General features: G+C 40.8%; 1 protein-coding gene across 2 annotated transcripts in view; it reads left to right on the top strand.

The window, feature by feature from the left end:
- The window catches only part of C22H3orf49 (chromosome 22 C3orf49 homolog), a 122,687-nt gene that overhangs the window by 16,727 nt on the left and 84,868 nt on the right, over positions 1 to 21,092 (top strand). For both annotated transcript variants that reach the window (XR_009492432.1, XM_059880158.1), the window contains exon 3: positions 1,097 to 10,210. The gene's annotated coding sequence lies outside the window, so the exon portion shown is untranslated. The remainder of the gene's footprint in view (positions 1 to 1,096; positions 10,211 to 21,092) is intronic.

Below are 21,092 nucleotides of genomic sequence, written 5' to 3'. Positions count from 1 at the left end.
AAGTCAGCCTCGGAGAAGACAGGAAACACGGATTCAACCCAAGAAGCACCTCGGGCACTGGAGTCATTCAGACCATGATTTGAATTCTGGCCCTGACACTTAGTTACCATGCTGCCACGCTCCACCCTAGGCAACAAGCTTAACTCACGGAGAAAATGGACAGGATAGAGTCACGGTGAGAATTAAGTAAGACGTTTTTTATTTAACAACCACCGTTGCAAGAATAGCGTCTCTTAATCCTCACCACAACCCTGAGGAAGGAACTATTGTTGTCATTCCTATTTCACAGGTGGGAAGACAGACACAGGTCACGTGGCAGAGCTTGGCTTTCAACCCAGGAAGTCTGGTTATAGCTTCTTTGCTCATGCTCAGTGGACACCACTGATAGGCACATGGTAAACATTTTAAAACCTCTTAAAATGCCTCTTAAAATGAAAAAAAAAAAAAAAAACTTGTTATTAGCCTGCCGTTTCTCAATATGTGTACGGACTTCCCGGGTGACACTAGGATACAAACCTGCCTGCCAACGCAGGAGACGTTAAGAGATGCCAGTTCAACCCCTGGGTCGGGAAGATCCCCTAGAGGAGGAAACAGCAATCCACGCCAGTATTCTTGCCTGGAGAATCCCATGGACAAAGGAGCTTGGTGGGCTACAGTCCAGTCCATAGGGTCACAAAGAGCTGGACGTGACTAAAGCAACTGATCACACACATACGAAGAGCAGGGGTGTCTGGAGGTAGACCAACCTATGTTCTGAGTCTTGGCCCACCAGTAACTAACAGCACTCAGTGAATACTTACGGGAAGATGAAGCCTGTTACTTAACAGAGAACATGAAAATTTGGGGGTGCGGTAACATGCTGAAATCTGAAGGAAATCTCCACGATGATGGGAGTCATAGATATCATTTTAGAAGTTCTTACAGCATATTTTTAAAAAGTGAAAAGCAGATAAAATTAATTGTATGAATATATTTTATTTAACCCTACATCCAAAATGTTACCATTTCAACATGTTATCAACATAAAAAAAAAATTATTGAAGATACACTTTAGATTTTTTTCATGATAAGTCTTCAAAATCTTGTTTTTTCACAGCTACAGCACAACCCAGCTTGAACGCGCCACATCTCAACTTCAGTGGCAATGTGTGTCTCGTGGCCGTCGTCATAGACAGCTCAGCTGCAAGCAGTAAACTCCCTGAGGGCTCAGAACCACAGCCGCCTTCCTGCTGTATCCATAGCACCAGACTATGCTTGACTCAAAGGAAGCCAAGTATTTGATATTTAAAAAAAAAATTAAGGAATAATTGTACAGAAGAAAGGGAAGCCCAGAGAGAGGAAGGGATTGACTCCAAGGTCATAGCACTAATTAATAGGAAACCAGTGCCAGCCCTCATCTGGAGCTGTACAGCCCCAGCACCTCCTGGAAACTGTAGGCATCACTCAGGCCAATCTTCCCCATTGGGTACGTATATGCTCCACAAGGTGAGCCCAGCACACTTTTCTCTAAAACTTGACCTTAAAAGACAGGAAGTTTGGTTTTGTGAGAGAAGTTTTCTTTCTATTCCCTTGTAAATCCTGTAGATGGATAGGTATTATGTAAGCGGCATTAACGTGCGAGGCACTGACTGCTGGAGATGGTATTTTGAAGTCCTCTGAACAGCTCTTATATTATCAGTGGAGATTTCCTTCAAGATTCAGCCTTCAATTTCTTCAGGCAAAGCTGCGAAGTGAGTCAGAGTTAGCACTCCATCCCTAGGTTCAACTGGAAGGGCAGGGGAGGCAGAGGTGGGGAACCCGTGGGCAGGAGTGAGATGACAGAGAATGCAGTCAGAATAGCTCATAATCCTAACCCTTATTTATCCCTCCAAAAATCAGAATTAGCGTCCTCCTAAGAAAAATCTCCCTCCCTCGGAAATTTTCATTGTAAATGAAAGGACAGTAATCACCAAAAAAGAAAAAAGAAAGAGTGGAGATGCAGAAAATATTGGCTCAGCCTTTATTTATCAGCAGAACAAAGAGAGTTACATGATATCACAATATCCTATTTTCATTATGAAATTCATGTTTTATCCATTTATAAGAAAGCGATCTGGAAGATTACTTTTCAAAATCTTAATTACAGTTATCACTAGTAGTAAAATTACAAGTGATGTTTCTTTACTCTTGGTTGATCTATAATTTTTAATTTCCTTCAATGGATGTTTAGTATTTGGGTAAGAGTGAAAAAAATGAAAACTTAAATAAGTTTATGCACATATACATACATTCACCTATGATTTCAAATGTTTCAACAATATTTAGGTGATAATAACTTTTGGAGGTTCCCATGAAACCCGTATTTTTAGTTTTTAAGTAAATGATTTTGCCCTTCTCATGCTCAAATTAATCCTAGAGACAGAAAACCAACGATATCAAAGGGCCTTAGGAATGCAGCCTCCCTCAGTGTGTAAACAAACTGATACCCACCTACAGGCTACCTGGAGTGAGAGGCTATTCAAGGAACAGAGTGAGGGAGTCAGAGGCTGGGTCTTTGATGCGGCACAGCAGGCTTGTCTGAAATTCAACCTGTTAACTAGGAAACAGGGAAGTCACCCATCTTTCTTCTGGCTTGGTGATGACTTAATCAAAGAGCCGTTGCCCTCTCTTTCCTGAGAAAAGAACTCAGGTTGGCGATCAAGGCCCACAGAGAAGGAGTCATTTGAAACGTGCAGCAAAAGATGAGATGATTAGAGAGCATCACCGGCTCAATGGACATGAACTTGAGCAAACTCCGGAAGATAGTGGAGGACAGGGAAGCCCGGCGTGCTGCAGTCCATGGCGTCACAAAGAGTTGGACACGACTGAGTGACTGAACAACAACAAGGGTTTCATGTCCCTTATTTGGAGGCTGCTTCCTAAGGTAGAACTCTGAAACGAGTTCTCAACCAGGTAGACTGTGTTCCCTGGGAGCCATTTGGAAATGTCTGATGACACCTTCATCTGTCACAACTGATGGGAGGTGGCTATTGGTGGCATTTAGTGAGTGAAGCTAAGGATGCTGTTAAACATCTTACAAGCACGGGAAAGGCCCCTACAACAAAGAATTACCCAGCCCCTAACGTTAATAGTGCCACAATTGAGAAACCCTGTCTCAGAAAATGAAGGATGTTATTTGAATGCTTTGAAGGAAGGCATGAGTTTTTGCTGAAATGAATCAGATCAGCAATAACTAGCTGTATCCTCCATGTCCTGCAGGCCAAAGAAGGATTTGACCTTGTCTGTTTTTAAGGAATTATTGGAATGTTCTGAGTATCTTGATTGTATCACCAGTGAACACTGGCCTTAGAAAGGACAGGCACAGAAAATGGACTTAATTCCACATACCAGCTCTAATCTAGTGATGGCGACTGCCAAGTTGGGGTTTCTGGAAACAGACCCTGAAACCTTGAGAGTCTGGAGTATGAGATGTTTATTAGGGGTTGACATTTATGAGGAGAAGGGAAAAAAGCAGGATTAGGCAGAGGGAGAAAATAAAGCACAAAGCAAGCCTGAGAAAGCCTCAGCCAACTTCCAGTTGGAGATGAACAGTGCTCTGGAGCTGGCATTTTCCATCAGAGTTGACCAACAGAGCACTGGGATGGCTGGGCCTTGATGACCATACTGCCTTCCCTCTCCAGCCACTTACATGGCTCAGTCGCTAGGTGAAAGTTGTTCTGGGAAGAACTAGACTTCCAAGCAGGGGATACTCTGCAGCTGAAGCTAACCTCAAAGATGCTAACAGCTGGAGTGTCTGCTGACCAGACTCCCTGCAGGTGGATGGGAGATCCATCCAGAAAGAGAATCTGGATGGCACATCTCCATGTCTGCCATGGAGTGCATCCATGCTCAACAAAAATGCAGTGCTGCAATCCATTAGTGATGTCTGCCATGGTCCATGTGCAGAAAGCAGCATATCTGCCCAATACGTGAGACATATTAGTAATAGGGGCGATGGGAAAGGCCTATAATTGCAAATCATGGTGATACCCCAAAATACACTGGATGTGGAAGAAAACCCCAAAAATGGAACCTGCCTGCTGTGTAGTTAACTATCAATTGGCCCGGATTGAAAAATTATTTTGGTTTCTGATAAGAAATCTCACCTCCCTCTGTTTATTCCACATGCACTTATTAAATACCCACTGTGCCAAGCATATTGCTTAATGCTAGAACACAACAGAGAAGAGCTAGCCATAAATAGTGGATGATTTTAACCCCTAAGTTGTCCGGCTTACACTTCTTGCCTGCTGACTTTGGCTTTTATCCAATTAATTGTTTGTGCCATCAGCCCATGGGTTTCTTTAGTCTCTACAGCCTGAGCTAGGAGAGTCCAGCACTACTATAACAGGGCCTTTGGGATTTTTCCTGGCCCTCTTCACCAAGTCTCCACAAGCTTTTGACCTCTGAAGTCAGCTAAAAAGGTTTATTGTCATAGTGAAGTTATTTCTTGGACTAGATTAAAACAGCCCAGTTCTGTCTGGAAAGAAGAGAATGCATTGCTGGTAGGGAAGAGTTTAAGGATCCAGTATATTGTGTGATGATCTAGAAAGTTCACAAAGCTAAGAAAAATCACAGTACTACTGGTTAGTAATAGTTATTATAATAAACATACAATACAATTGAGGTCTTTTCCCAAACACTGTACATTAGTTTGTGTGTGTGTGTGGTCGGTCACTTAGTCATGTCCAATTCTTTGCACCCCCATGGACTGTAGCCTACCAGGCACCCCTGCCCATGGAATTTTCCAGGTAAGAACACTGGAGTGGGTTGCCATGCCCTCCAGGGGATCTTCCCGACCCAGGCATCAAACCCATGTCTCTTTTATCTTCTGTACTGGCAGATGGCTTCTTTATCACTAGCATCATTTTACTGATCATTTGATATAAATTGAATAGAGACTTCCATATTGACTTCTTCCAAAAGGATGAGTGAGAGAGAGAACTCAGCTGATAGTCTCTGCCTTTGAGCCTTACTTACATTCAGGCAGGTTGGTGAATATTAAAATACTATGCAACATGAAATAGGAACTGTTTAAATCTAATGCTATTTCTCACTACAGTAATCACAAATTAAATTTGTTTTCAATCCAACAGAGTGTCTGGACTGGCCCCATAACTGTGTGTACTAGTAAGCAATGTTTGCAATACATCAAGAACACAATAAAAATGTCAATTTTTCCTATTTAAAGACATCTATAGAGAGTCAAGATGATGAGCTAACAAAATGAGATGCTGTTAATTACATTTGTAGGTAATTTTAATCCAAAGGGATCATTTTGCTTTTTCCAACTGAAAGTAAATCATGTATTATAGATGAAGCATGTAATTTTGGAGCTGGATGGAATTTAAGGTAACAATGCTAAATGGAAGCTATTATGCAGCTGTTCTGATCCATAGCAGCTCCTTTATCAGCTGGTGAAAATATGCCCATTTATCTGAGGGGGCTCCTTAACGAGGGAAAAACTCCTGTTTTTTAATTATTTAAATTTCACACTGTCAGCTAGATTTCTTCTTTGCTTCAACACTGCTGCTGCTGCTGCTAAGTCGCTTCAGTCGTATCCGATTCTGTACGACCCCATAGACGGCAGCCCACCAGGCTCCCCCACCCTTGGGATTCTCCAGGCAAGAACACTGGAGTGGGTTGCCATTTCCTTCTCCAATGCATGAAAGTGAAAAGTGAAAGTGAAGTCGCTCAGTCGTGTCTGACTCTTAGCGACCCCATGAACTGCAGCCCACCAGGCTCCTCGGTCCATGGGATTTTCCAGGCAAGAGTACTGGAGTGGGGTGCCATTGCCCACTTCAACACAGTAAGTCTAATAATTATTGTTGTGCCACAAAAGAAAGAGCTGTTCAGTAGTGAGTTCCCTGTGAGGAAGATAGCTAAACAGACCCAGGACCAACAATGGAAATACAGTGGGGGAAATTCTTCTTAATTAGTCTCTCAAATAAGGATTTCACTGGGACTATTTCAAGGGTGATTTATTTAATAAAGGGTTTGTCGGCCCCTTTAGCCATTCCCTTCTCCAGGGGATCTTCCCAACCCAGGGATTGAACCTGGGTCTTCTACATTGCGGGCAGATTCTTTACCATCTGAGCCCCCAGGGAAACCTTCTCTTGGGTCAGGGGCTATGAAACAGAACTTTGGTCATAGCCCCCTGTAGTCAAACAACATAAGTTCAGTATTTTTTTTAAGTCCAGTATTTTTAACTCTGAGGTTCTACAACTTCACCTTAATGCATTTATATCAGATCTCTCTTTTCCTGTTAAATGTTTTCTTTTTTTTTAAAACAACACACATTTGATGACTTTTTTAAAAAATAAAAATGTGAAAGCATCCCACCTCTTTCTGGAATCAGTAAGCTGTAGCTGTATAACAATCCAATGGCTTTGATCAACTCTCATTCACTGTTGCAGTTCTCATGTCTGAGGATGGATTAAAGGTTAGGCAATCTAGGCTGGCCTTAACAGGGCAGTTCTGCTCCTTTAACATAGGCTCATGCATCTGTAGAAGTGCTGGGGGTCTTGCTTGAGGCTGAGCTTGGGCCGGGTGGGGCAGCTACAGGTGGTGCGTGGGTAAGGCATGGAGGAAGTAACTGAAAGTCAGCCAAGATGTTCTCCCCTTCAAACCAGAAGAGAGCCACAGGACACACAGAGGTTCTGAAAGGGAAGATTTCACTTTTGGAGCTAAAGCTCATTGGACACCCCCCACCCCCCACCACAAGAGAGAATGAGACATTAATCAATAATTAATTGATGGCATGTCAATCAATTAACATGCCATGTCTCCCTGACCCCCAAAGACCTATGGAAGCATTGACATGGTCTTAAGGAAGGTCCTCTGTCTCTGAACAAAGGAAGCCCTGTTGTCATGAAAGGTGTGAACATCTGCTTCAGCTGTACCATCAGCCTAGCCGGGAGAGAGAGCAGTGGCTCCACCACGGTCTCAGAAAATTCCATAGCAACTTGAACTCAGCCCCAAAGCAAATAGAGAAAAATGACAAGCCCAAGGGACCCAAGAGCCCCAGGAAACCAGGAACCTTAAGGAAGAAGATATATTCAGAGCATACCTCTCTGAAATAGACAATTGCAGCATAAGCAGATAATAAGGTGACTTGGGTTCCATGAATAATGCGCATGTGTGCACACCTGCCCTACACACACGCACACACACACACACACACACACACACACACACAAACCCCTTTCTGGAACTAAAAATATGATTTTGAAACTTTTACAATTCAGTAGATTAGCTGAAACTGAGTGGTCACTGGTGAGACCCAAGTGACCCAGAAGATCAAGTGAAAAAAAATCTCTGAAACAGCAGAGCAATAATTCAATGTGTTAGAAATCATGAGCAGAAAAGAAGGGATTAGCTGCTAAATCCTGGAGACCTCACAGAAGAATAATCAATTTCACAAGTAGAAAAAGGCAGACAGAAGAGCAACAATAATTATACAAATCAAGGAAGAAAATATCCCAGGCAATGAGAAAGTTTCAAGTTGATTGGAAGCCTAGTTTCAAGTTGATTGGAAAGAAAAGCCTCGGACTTCTTATAAAACTCCAGAATAAAGTATTAAAAAATGAAATGAACGTCCTAAGTTCTCACCACCAGATAATACCTACTTACATTATTAAAAAAATAAAAATAACATGTAGAAGGTTAGAAAATTCAGTGGTTCATAAAACTATAAAACTAAGACATTTCCTTCATCCTCTGCCATTTCCTTCCCCCAGACTTTCTCTAAAACAAACAAATAAACACTGGAGTTCCCTGTGATTTGTCACTGCCCCCTAAAGTTTTGGGGCATCCCAAGTGGTGCTAGTGGTAAAGAATCTCCTGCCAGTGCAGGAGACGCAAGAGGCACAGGTTTGATTCCTGGAGCAGGAAGATCCCCTGGAGTAGGAAGTAGCAGCCCACCAACATATGTATCTATACAGGTGCTTAATTTCTATATATGTATGTTAATAAGAATTCTGTAATTTGCCCAACTTTATCACTTTATGTATCTTCCATATCAGTATAGGCCTATTTCTTTTTAACAGCCACAACATACATTCTGTAATATGAATTTGAATACAACATGGTTTTCCCAACCAATGCCTTTTGAATGGACACTTTGATATTATTTGCATTTCTCTTACACACAATGCTACCACCAGTTGCCATCTCAAAAAAATGTTTTGTAGATCTTTTTTAAGTGTATCTATAAGAAAATTCCAATCAGTAAAAACTACCAGGTCAAAGGCATCTGCATTTTTATTGATTAAAGGCTTTGAAACAATCCTGGCACACAGTAGGTACTCAAATGTTTTTTAAAGTATAATAGTCATACTGTTCACCAGAAAGAGTGTATCAATTTATATACACTGTATTAAAGACTTTTAAAATTATTGTCTTTTGTAGAATGATAACCCTCAAAGACATTTGTCCATGTTCTAATTTTCAGAACCTTTGAAGATGACCTTATTCGAAAAAAGTCTTTCCAGATGTGAGTAAGTTAAGGATCTAGAGACAGGAGATCAGCCTGGATTATCTGGCCAGGCCCTATATCCAATAACAAATGTGCTCAGAACAGTGAGTCTGGACAGAGTAGCACTAACATATGTTACTACCATGTATAAAATAGGTAGCTGGTAGGAAGCTGCTATATAGTAGTTGAGCTCGGTGCTCTGTGATGACTTAGAAGGGTTGGATGTGGGCGGTATGGGAGGCAGGCTCACAGGGAGGGGATATATGTATGCGTAGAGCTGGGTTCACATTGCTGTACAGCAGAAACAACACAACAGCGTAAAGCGATTATCCTCCAATTAAAAAAAGTGAGGCAGAAGGAAATTTGATAGATAACTAGAAGAGAAAGCAATATGAAGGCAGGCTCAGAGAGGAGAGAGCTGCAGCCACAAAGCTAGGAAGGCCAGGGCAGCCCTCAGAAGCTGGAAGAGGCAAGAAAATAATGTTCCTCTGGAGCCTCCAGAGGGAAGAGGGCACTGCCAGCACTTCAATTTTAAAATTGTAGCTTCCAGAACTGTGAGAGAATCAAGTTCTGTTGTTTTAAGCCACCATTTATTGGCAATTTGCTATGGAAGCCTTCAGCAAACTAATACAATCATTATTAAACCTCAGGAGAAAAGAACATCTCCAAGTTTGGAAGCAAGTTGATCTTGACCCAATAGAGATCTGGAACCCTCTGGTTCCAGAGTCGTTCCCCCTGAAAGCAGCCCTTTTTAGCTTCCTCCCAAACAACCCTCATCTTATGGTCACCACCTCGGACATTCTTTCTTGGCCATGTCTGAGTGGTAAACAGTTTGCCTACAGTGCAGGAGACCTGGGTTCGATCCCTGGGTCGGGAAGATCCCCAGGAGAAGGAAATGGCAACCCACTCCAGTATTCTTGCCTGGAAAATCTATGGACAAAGGAGCCTGGCAGGCTACAGTCCATAGGGTTGTCGAAGAGTCAGACACAACTTAGTGACCAAACAACCAGCTACCAGTCTGAAACTGAAACTCAAAACAGCTCAACAGAAGAAAGTAAAGACTCATCTTGCCATGTTCCAATATTTCTTGGTTTGGGCAGAGACAGATTAAGTACTAATTGATCCATTCCAGACTTTGAAAAGGAAGTTTATAAAGGCGTCTTCTTTTTCTCTTCAAAAATGCAGGTGATGGCAGATAGAGACTCACATATCTACTTCCATCTGAGCATAATTGATCCAGTGAGAGCCTTGCTGGAGAGGGGACGGCATTTTCCCAGGCAATCTTTGGTCTCTCCCCTGGTGAAGAATTATCATGCCATCTGGAACAAGGCAATATATTCCTTTCACAGAAGTTGTGGAGCTAATTATCAACCAATTCCAACATAGACTGGCTTAGAAACATGCAATGACCATCTCTGTATTCCAAGTCACTCCTCTCAGAGCAGCCAATTTTGACTTAATGAAACGATTGCTATTTTATACTTAAATAGTGCTTACAGTTCAAAAAGAGCTGCCAAATGTAGAATCTCAACTGTTTTATGTTGTTTCTCACAACAGAACTATGAGATTGAAATGGGCCAGGAATGACAGTTTACATTTTCTAAAAGAAGAAAAGCAAATTTGTAAGAGGAGATGTGACTTGTCCAAGCTCCAGACTTCATATCCACTGGAGTCTTCCATACCAGCACCTCCTGAGGATCAACCCATTTGAGCTACGTAAGTAATTTATGAGCCTGTTTATCTTCAGGGACTCTCTCTTGTTGGGAAGTGAGGTATTCTTGTACTGAAAAGAAATCTTATGTGTGCACACGTGCAAAGGGGCATAAATACATATGAAGGCTGATATTTCTGATCATTCAAGCATCCATTATCCTCTGACTCAAATATGTATTAATTCTTTGCTCATGGGGGCTTCCCTGGTGGCTCAGATGGTAAAGAATCCATCTACAATGCAGGAGATCCAGGTTTGATCCCTAGGTGAGGAACATCCCCAGAGAAGGGACTGGCTACCCAATCCAGTATTCTTGCCTGGAGAATTCCATGGACACAGGAGCCTGGCAAGCTACAGTCCATGGGGTCTCAAAGAACTGGACATGACTGAGTGACTAACACTTTCTCTTTCTTTTGCTCTTGGTGTGCAGTGAGATTTGTTTTAAAACAGTTATCCCAACTTGAACTCTATTTTGGGTTAAGTGTGGATTTACCCTCTACCATCAACAATCTTTTCTTCTGTCACTGTGTCTTCTACAACTTTGGAGGATCATCAGAGAGTTCCTAGTATTTAAGAACTACCTGTCTAAGTGCATAGCTCTCAAATGCCTGGATGCCAACAGTTCTTTGGCAAGTTATTAATAAGTAAAGTTTTCAGATGGTCCTTCTCCAGAGTGCTATAAAAAGAAAATCAAAAGGAAGATCAATTGTGCTTTTTAAAAATGCTGAGAAAAATCCTGCATTTTTTATGACTTCAGAAACCAAGAAAGGATAATTCCCATTTCTTTTCCATAGTCATAGGAGAAACAAGTAATGTGAATTAAACACAAGAGATTTGAATTTATATATTCAAATGTATCTGTTCACCATGTATTTGTAGAGGCCCCACTGTGTGCCAAGCATATGCTGGAGCTAAGCAGTGAGCAAAACAAAGTCTCTAGTCATAACAAGTATATCTTCCACTGGGCAAAGTCAGACAATGAACATGTATCAGTTTAGTCTCTAATTTCAGCAAAACATACTCAGAGACTCAAGGTTGACACCACCCCACCTGCCCTCCACTGCTGCCCTCAGTCAGCACTGAACTGGATGAGTATAGAAGGTTATAAACACAGACACCAAAAAAGCAATCATTCAGAGACACAGGAGAATGCTGCCCTTGCATAGGAATATTTAAGAATGAAGACTCCTCAGAAGGATGGGCCTCTGGGAGGCAGTATGTGTTTGCCAAGGCCCCCTCCTGGTGCCTGGGGGTGCTTCTTCCACTTTCTCACACCTATTCTGCTGTTATTCTCATACACATTCCCAGAAACTGTGGGGAGAAGGACTGCAAACAGATAAAGTGAATCATAATGAACTCGCAAAGCATTTATTCTTCCCACAAAGTCTACTGTGCTTTTGCTCTATAGCCAACCTAGTGATGAGTTGCTCATCTTCTCAAGTTTTGCTTTGCTACCAAAAGGAGAATTGGAAGGAAAACGTGAAGCAGCATGTGATTCCATATGCATTAAACATTGCCTCTTTTGTGCAAGAGAGCACTTTATGGTGAAGGAACAATTCTTTATCTTGACTATGGTCATAGTTAGTTAAATCTATATTGGTGATTAAATGTCATAGAACTATACTCAGAGACATATAAAAAATAGCTAGTGTTTCATGAATTTCAGTTGGGAAAGATGAAAAAAAATTCTGGATATGGACAGTGGTGCTGATTGCACAACAGTGTGAATGTACTTAATACCACAGAAATGTACACTTAAAATGGAAATTTGTATGTATATTTAACGGAATAAAAAATAGGTAGCTTAATAATTACCAAGTTCTTAAGAACAAGCCTGATACACTGAAAGTGCTAAAATAGGTGTTTGTTAAATAGTATTAATACAATTTTTAAAAATTTTAGATGGAAAGAAGAAATGGCATATAGTAATTTTTTATTATTTTTAGTGATAATAATAAAGAACAGAAGAAGAACCCAGAGGTCTGCTGCAGACCACTCCGCCATTCTTGCACAACCCTCCACCCACTGTGGGCACGTGACAGTCTTTCCACGGTTCTTGTAGCCAAGTACCCACCTGTCTCCATCCATCTGCCTCTGTTTTACCACAGTTAAGATTCAGTCTCTGTTCCAGAAGCTCCACCAACTTTTCTCCTTCCTTTCTCCGAAAGGAAAGAAAGCTTTGTGAACCTTTACATATTCCCTAACCTCTCTGAGCCTCTGCTTCAATGTGCATAAAATAGACACACTACTTTGATGGAGTCGAGTAATAACCATGTCCCCCAAGTATCAGTTGCTATTGATGATTGAACGTACTGTCTTAGGAGGCCCCTTTAAGTCATTTATTTTACCTGCCTGGCCCTTGAATGATTTGCTTTAGGACAGAGTCCCATTATGCAAAGCCTAATGAATAATCCGTTCACACAGTTTTGCATCCAAATAGACAAAATGAGCTACACTCAAAAGATAACTCAAGCACCATACCTGGATCAAAATGGATCAACAGCTTCTCCATCAAATACAGTCTCATACACAATGGTTTCCTTTTAAAAAGCACAAAAGGTTAGCAATAAAGTCAACTTGATGAAATTAGTTTTGACATATATTGAGAACTTCGAGCAGATGATTAAATTACCTCATCTCTCTAGGGTATAGAAGGCTAGCAACCTAGGATCCCCAAACTCCTTGCTCTTCTTCTCTTCTCCCAGGCCCAAATCCCACTCACTCTGCCCACCACACTCTCCCTGAACTCAGGTCTTTGTACTGATGTGAAGTCTCTTACTTGGATAGGAGGTGTTATGGGCCAAATTGGATTCTCCTGAATTTCACACGTTCAAGCCCTAACCTCCAGGACATCACAATGTGGAGGCAGGGCGTTTAAGAGGTGATTCAAGAAAAATGAGGTGACATGGATGAGGCTTAATCCAATATGATTAGTATTGTTATAAGAACAGGAGATTAGGAGAGAGACAACACAGATTAGGAAGAATAAAATGAGGACACAGGAAGAAAGCACCATCTGCAAGCCAAGGAGAGAGACCTTGAAAGACACTAAACCTGCCAACACCTGGACCTCTAACCTCCAGAACTGAGAGAAGATAAATGTCCGCTGTGGAAGCCACTCAGTGTGTGGTGCTTTATCATGGCAGCCTGAGTGAACTCATGCAGGCGATCAGCTATAGATTTCCCCATCTGCTAAGGAACGCCAGGGCTGAAGAACATACACAGCTCTATGACATAAATAACCTATTTTTCAAATCTAGATCTTATTTTTAAGAAATGGTGGATAAGGCTGTATTTCCATTTGTCTAGCGTTGTTTTTGCTGAATACACATAAAAAATGTGTATAGCAAATTTTGACCAAAGCCAAATTCTAAGACTGGATCTGAAATCCCAGGTTTTTAATACGCAGAGATCCAGCAGAAGCAGATGAATTGAAAGGATTGTATCTCGTTTCTATAATGCCTGAGTAGATTGACCATATGTTAATATGGAAGAACTTTCCATGGAGCCATGATTACAGAGACAATGTAGTGCTCTTTCTTCCTCTGGGCAGGGATCACAAAAACCTACTTACTGCTAACACTTCTAGTTTTTTATTTCTGTTTCCAGTAACAACCATTTCCTTTTGATTTCTGTCTCCTATTCAAAAGGTAAATAAATAAAGGGAAGTTATCAGACAAATGGCTTTTTTTAGAATCACACAAATCAAAATACTCTTGTGACAACTAGCAAGCTGGATCTTACCTGCCATATGCTTTATTTCTCTGTAGAAAAAGAAAATTTGACAAAACACCAGCTTCATTATGCTAACATGTGGCAAAAAAAAAGAATTTCAACTTTGCACAGCACATGACTATTATCCAGTCTTCTCCCACTCCCATTTTTTTTAAATGCTCTATGGGAAATAATAAACGGATCTCATTAACCTTCTCTACCCTTGATACACACTCTGAATCATAAATTGTCTCTACTTATCTAATAAAAATTCATATCCAACTCTATTTTGAAGCCATGGCATTCTGCACCCTGAAGAACTATTTTCAGATGATGATGAAAGCAGCTGCATTTGTTATCCATTTCTTTGGCCTCTCTTCCCAGCTTCACATAGATTCAAAGCAAGTATAGAGAGGGTACCTGGCTTTATCACCGGCCTCTGGGCTAGTTCCCAGTGGTTGTCAACCACTGCCCATGTGTCAGCATAATCTGGGGAGTCGTTGGGTTCGTCTGCTCACAATTCATTTGTTTAAAATCTATTCTCATGGAAAATCTATTTCAGATGCTCTGAGATAGAACCCAAGACTATATTGTTGGCACTTTTTACAGAAAGCTCTCCAGCTGTTTCTGAGTATAGGTTTGAGTAATAGTGAAAGGGACCATTGAATTTTGTACCCCAAATACTTCCTCTGTGTCCTTCAAAATTGGCAAAATTAGGCAGAAGCTTTTAGAGTAAGATTGCCAAACCCCAGATGATTCAACTCTCGACCACAGAAGCTTAGAAAGAAAAATCATCTACGTGGGTTTTGTCATAGAGACTTCCTTGCCCATTTTCTGACTGCATCATATAGCCTTTCCATACCTCCAAAGCAGGAAACATATCCAGGAAACTAACCCAGCAAAGAAAATAGCCATCAGACTGAAGACGAAGGGAATGTACCAGTCACTGGATTTGTATGTGTTGATAGCTGTGTACACAATGGTCAGACCTTTTCTTTGTTGGGAAAAATTATTTCAGAGAAAATGGAGCATTAGTCTCAGTTTTTAGAGAGCATCTGTTTACACATAATAGCATCAGTATAGAGTGATGGTCCTACAGACAGTAGGGTATTGACTCAGACACAAGGAATTTTTAAATACCACAGGCAATAGTATGAAAGACACATGCCTGGAGATAGCACCAATTTAAGCATCTAAAGACTTGGACTTAATGCAATGACTGCTGTGCAAACTTGAATAAAACCATCCCTCCTCTTTGACCTCAGTTCTCTCATCCGTAAAGTCAAGGAGTTGAACTAAATGACACCTGAGGTTCTTTAAGCCTCTGTTACCCTCTGGATGCAGAATAAACCCTCTTGTGCAGTGTGAGAGAATGTGTTTTCTTGAAAATCAAATATCCTGGTGGAAAGATTTATCATCCATGTTGTTTTTAAAAATGCCTCTATTTCAAAGGCTTAAAAGACAGTAAAATATACTAACCATAAAGTCTTCTGAACAGACAGTATCCTTGGCTGACTGAGAAATCATTCTGGAGTTCTGCAGAGGCTTTATGTATCTATTTTTTTGAAACAACAAGCTACTGAAGGGTCTGCTCCACTTCATGGGGTTAGATTGAAGATTAGATGAAACAAAGAATATAAGCCCTGGAGCACAGTGCCAGGCACAGGATTGGTGCCCATTACTGTAAAAGACATGGCCCTAGAGAATAACATTTGAAAGTGCCCAGTTGGAGAGGTGTTTAACTGAGAGAATTCATTGACAAGTGGGTCTTTCTGGTGGGCAGGACTCTCGGCTCATTTAGATGCCATCCATTGCATGCTTATGCTTCTCCAGTAATGAAACAAATTCTCTCTCCCCTACACAGTGGATTCTCAGAGATGCACATTCTAAAATGTGCCTGGTGGCTGGATGGGGTGGTGCCCCGGTGAAAAGGCCTAAGGATGGAGGCACTGCCTGAGTAGCCTTTTAGATGAAAGCTGAATTTGCAGTGGACATTTCCCACACACAGAGCCAGATTAAATTCCATAACTCCTTACTTCAGAGCTGGTGGTTGGAGGAGGTGGCATGTTGGCCCTTGTCACATAAATATCTATAATAGCAGTGCCTGTCTTGGGCTTTGCCATTATTTCAGGTTGCCATCAATTATGTGCACTACAAGATGGTACTGCCCCTGCAGTTTAGCTCCAGATTCAAAGTTAAAAGGATTCTTCACAGTTAATTTCAGAGTATTTGAACCCCGAGTTGGGTCAAATCCAAAATGATTGTTCACATTTCCTTTAAAAGGGAGAAATCGAAAATTAGAAGTATTTTAAGGTACATTGAAAGGTTTTCTCAGGCTACCTTACACAGCTTTTTTAAACACGGTAAATATGCTACTACTACTACTACTAAGTCGCTTCAGTCGTGTCCGGCTCTGTGCGACCCCATAGACGGCAGCCCACCAGGCTCCACCGTCCCTGGGATTCTCCGGGCAAGAACACTGGAGTGGGTTGCCATTTCCTTCTCCAATGCATGAAAGTGAAAAGTGAAAGTGAAGTCGCTCAGTCGTGTCCGACTCTTAGCGACCCCATGGACTGCAGCATACCAGGCTCCTCTGTCCATGGGATTTTCCAGGCAAAAAAGAGTACTGGAGTGGGGTGCCATTGCCTTCTTCGATGGTAAATATAAGTAAGTATAATTATATTATTTTCTGATTCCTTATACATATATAAGGGTTACAGTAAAATGAAAATCAAGTAAGCAGGAAATTCAGTTGGCTGGAAAAAAATTTGTTCTAAAGATTAAGATCCTGAGTGTGATCCCCATATGTGGTCAGCAAGCTTCACACTATTATCAAATTATTCTGCCTAAATGTGTTCCTTTCCTTCATCTCCTACTCAGAGGATTTTATTCCCACTTTCAGGGTAGTATGGATCAATATCAAATAGGCCAGTCAGACCACAAATATCTATTGAGTGCCTACTACATTTTAAGTCAGGTTTCAGTGGTCCTGGAGACCCTGTTGTTAAGAAGATGCACACTAGTAAGAGGAGCGACACTGAACCAGCCTGTACAGTTATTTAGGAACGTGAACCCATGTCCATGGGCCCATTCTTTCAGTTGCGTGACAGCAGGTCTGATCTCCATACTTTAAGTACTTCTTCTTATGCCCTCTCATGATACCCAGGAGTTTTCCTTAATAAAACTTGCCATGCTTTACAGTTCTGTAACTGTTGATGTTACTACTAGTTTAATGAACCATGAATTCCATGAATACAAGGTCCACATCTGTCTTGTACAATTCTGTGTACCCTCCTCCTGGCACATATTTGATCTTCAATAAATTTCTTCCATATGTCCCAAGACATGACTGAAGTGGACATGAATCTGTGAAAATCCAAGAATAATGCAGGAGAAAACATCTATCCTGGTTGATCTGTATTAGCGTCACGTGGGAAATGGCTGCTATTTCCAGCCAGTACCATGAACAGTAGACCTAGTTACTTGTACCTTCGTCTTGCTGATCCAAAGTCCCTTCATTATCAAGTATCATTGAAGTCATAAATTGTTCCACCATAGGAGGAATTAGATAGCACATATGGAAGTGAAAAAGATTCCTTGAGGACACCTAGCAGCATAGATAGGAAATAGTTTAATCTTTGTAAACATAGTTACTTCTAAGATTATATTATTTATGTGAAGAGGTTTTATCAATTCAACACATGCTCACGATCAAAAGAAAAAATAAAATGATTCACCAGAAACCATCTCAAAGCGCATTTCAAAATCCTGTGAATCTCTGTCGTGACAGTTTAGTCGGAAACCGTTGACGTTTGTCCCAGCAACAACATTGTCAAAAATGACTGCCTGGTATACAGAAGGTGTCCAGACAGGAGCTTCATCATTCTTGTCTAAGATGTCAACCACGACCTGTCAGCAATGAGGGAGGAAGAAGCATCACATCCACGTCATGTGACTATTTATACACAGAATCAGTAAGAAGCATCTGGCTAGAGACAGATCATTTAGAATTATTAAATAAAGAGTCTAGGATTTGGAATGTGAAGAAATGTTCCTCCAGATGTGGGTTCTGGCTGCCAATCAACTAATCAGTCACCTTATTATTCCTGGGTTAACTGTGACATTCAGTGTGGCCATTAGGGAGAGTTTTGGGCTTGTTGGAAGAACCAGTGGAAAGCTCATGAGTTACATAAATGGTAAGAAAAGGAAAGCTGGAGAATGATGCCTCTAAAAATTGTAATCCCTTGAATCTTTTAACTGAAGTCTCCTAATGGCAAACATAGCCTTCTCAACTTAGGGGCCTCCTCTGCACCATTCTCTCAGGCACAATATATTTTTTAGTAACAATATGATTGCTTCAAAATATGCTCTGACCTTAATTAGGGGCCGTTGTCAACCTTTTTCTTAATTAAAATACCATGAACTGGGAAACTGTGATTTACATGGGAAAAGATCAAAATATCAAGGATTTTAAAATGTCAGTGATCAAATGCCAGTCAGCCTAGAAAGGTTATCTGCCCACCTCTTAGATGAGTAATAACTTTCTCAGCAACATTCACAGAAGATTCTCTAGGGTGCTCCTATTTGCAAGCACTATCTTTTAAAAATGTTTTATGAAATGTTTTAACAACACAGCTAAATTCCTGGGGAACAATTCATTTTTAATGCTACTTCTATAAGTTGAATAAAGCTGTGTGTTCTATTTAATATGATTTTAGGAAGATTGCTGTATTATAATGCAAACAGCACAGAACTTGGAATCAGAACTCTTTATAAAAACCTTGGGCCTTCCAGTTGGCATATCTTTTTTTGATACAAGGGAGTAAATGTCATTTTGCTCATCTGCAAAAGGGAGAGCTCCATCCTCCACATCTAGGATTGTTGGGAGGATAAATTCATCCATTCATTGGATATTTATTTAACACTATGTGCTAAGCACTGGTCTAAACACAGAAAATACAAAGGTAAATCAAAGTCCCTCTCTATCACAATCGATATTCTAAGTTCAGTTCAGTTCAGTCACTCAGTCATGTCCGACTCTTTGCAACCCCATGAATCACAGCACGCCAGGCCTCCCTGTCCATCACCAACTCCCGGAGTTCACTCAGACTCACGTCCATCGAGTCAGTGATGCCATCCAGCCATCTCATCCTCTGTCGTCCCCTTCTCCTCCTGCCCCCAATCCCTCCCAGCATCAGAGTCTTTTCCAATGAGTCAACTCTTTGCATGAGGTGGCCAAAGTACTGGAGTTTCAGCTTTAGCATCATTCCTTCCAAAGAAATCCCAGGGCTGATCTCCTTCAGAATGGACTGGTTGGATCTCCTTGCAGTCCAAGGGACTCTCAAGAGTCTTCTCCAACACCACAGTTCAAAAGCATCAATTCTTTGGTGCTCAGCCTTCTTCACAGTCCAACTCTCACATCCATACATGACCACTGGAAAAACCATAGCCTTGACTAGATGGACCTTTGTTGGCAAAGTAATGTCTCTGCTTTTGAATATGCTATCTAGGTTGGATATAACTTTCCTTCCAAGGAGTAAGTGTCTTTTAATTTCATGGCTGCAGTCACCATCTGTAGTGATTTTGGAGCCCAGAAAAATAAAGTCTGACACTGTTTCCACTGTTTCCCCATCTATTTCCCATAAAGTGACAAGACCAGATGCCATGATCTTCATTTTCTGGATGTTGAGCTTTAAGCCAACTTTTTCACTCTCCTCTTTCACTTTCATCAAGAGGCTTTTGAGTTCCTCTTCACTTTTTGCCATAAGGATGGTGTCATCTGCATATCTGAGGTTATTGATATTTCTCCCAGCAATCTTGATTCCAGCTTGTGCTTCTTCCAGCCCAGCATTTCTCATGATGTACTCTGCATAGAAGTTAAATAAACAGGGTGACAATATACAGCCTTGATGTACTCCTTTTCCTATCTGGAACCAGTCTGTTGTTCCATGTCCAGTTCTAACTGTTGCTTCCTGACCTGCATACAGATTTCTCAAGAGACAGGTCAGGTGGTCTGGTATTCCCATCTCTTTCAGAATTTTCCACAGTTTATTGTGATCCACACAGTCAAAGGCTTTGGCATAGTCAATAAAGCAGAAATAGATGTTTTTCTGGAACTCTCTTGCTTTTTTCATGATCCAGTGAATGTTGGCAATTTGATCTCTGGTTCCTCTGCCTTTTCTAAAACCAGCTTGAACATCAGAAAGTTGACGGTTCACATATTGCTGAAGCCTGGCTTGGAGAATCTTGAGCATTACTTTACTAGTATGTGAGATGAGTGCAATTGTGCAGTAGTTTGAGCATTCTTTGGCATTGCCTTTCTTTGGGATTGAAATGAAAACTGACCTTTTCCAGTCCTGTGGCCACTGCTGAGTTTTCCAAATTTGCTGGCATATTGAGTGCAGCACTTTCACAGCATCATCTTTCAGGATATTCTAAAGGAGGAGGTAAAACAATAAACAAGTAAACAAAACTGTATAGCAGGCACTGTCATATGGAAATTGGTGCTCTGCAGTTAAGGAGATAAGGAATAAGCCCAGTCCACTGCTTTATTACAACATTCTCATTAATGTCCTGTTTATTTGATATTTTTCAAAGAAATTCCCTTCAGCACCCATCACAATAGTTTTATTTATACTCTTTATATCCTTTCAAAATGTTTCAAAATTGTCTTACATGCATTGATGTACATGATTCCCTAAGACAACAGACTACCAACCCAGATTATATCACCACAAACCAAAATGGTGTTGATTTTACATCTATAACAATTTCCTTCATTTGTTTATGTCTATTCAGTGATTATAGCATCTGCGGGGGGGAAAAAAATGTTTTCAGTCCTAGAGAAAAGTATACTCCTAAGCACAAACTTGATTTATTTAATTGACTTCTAAAAAAAAAGGAGATAGTGAATAGTTGATGGAACTATTTTAATAGAAGAAAGTCATGAAAGAAAGGCTTTCTTTGAACCCTCTATTTTCTTCCTTCTGCCCTATAATGGATACATGTCCTTAAGCAAGAATGTATCCTTGCAGCATGTTAGTGTTTGGTTACATGATTTTGATTTGCACAAATGATATTGTGCTAAAGATCTTTCCTGTTTCCTACTTTTCTCATTCAGTGCCATATTTTCTTGCTTTCTCTGTGTTGCTGCTTGTAGAATTAATTTACTAT

This window comes from Bos taurus, chromosome 22, assembly GCF_002263795.3.
Source record: "Bos taurus isolate L1 Dominette 01449 registration number 42190680 breed Hereford chromosome 22, ARS-UCD2.0, whole genome shotgun sequence".
NCBI lineage: Eukaryota > Metazoa > Chordata > Mammalia > Artiodactyla > Bovidae > Bos > Bos taurus.
Note: the sequence above shows the minus strand (reverse complement) of the source record. Positions and strands in the feature narration are given on the sequence as shown.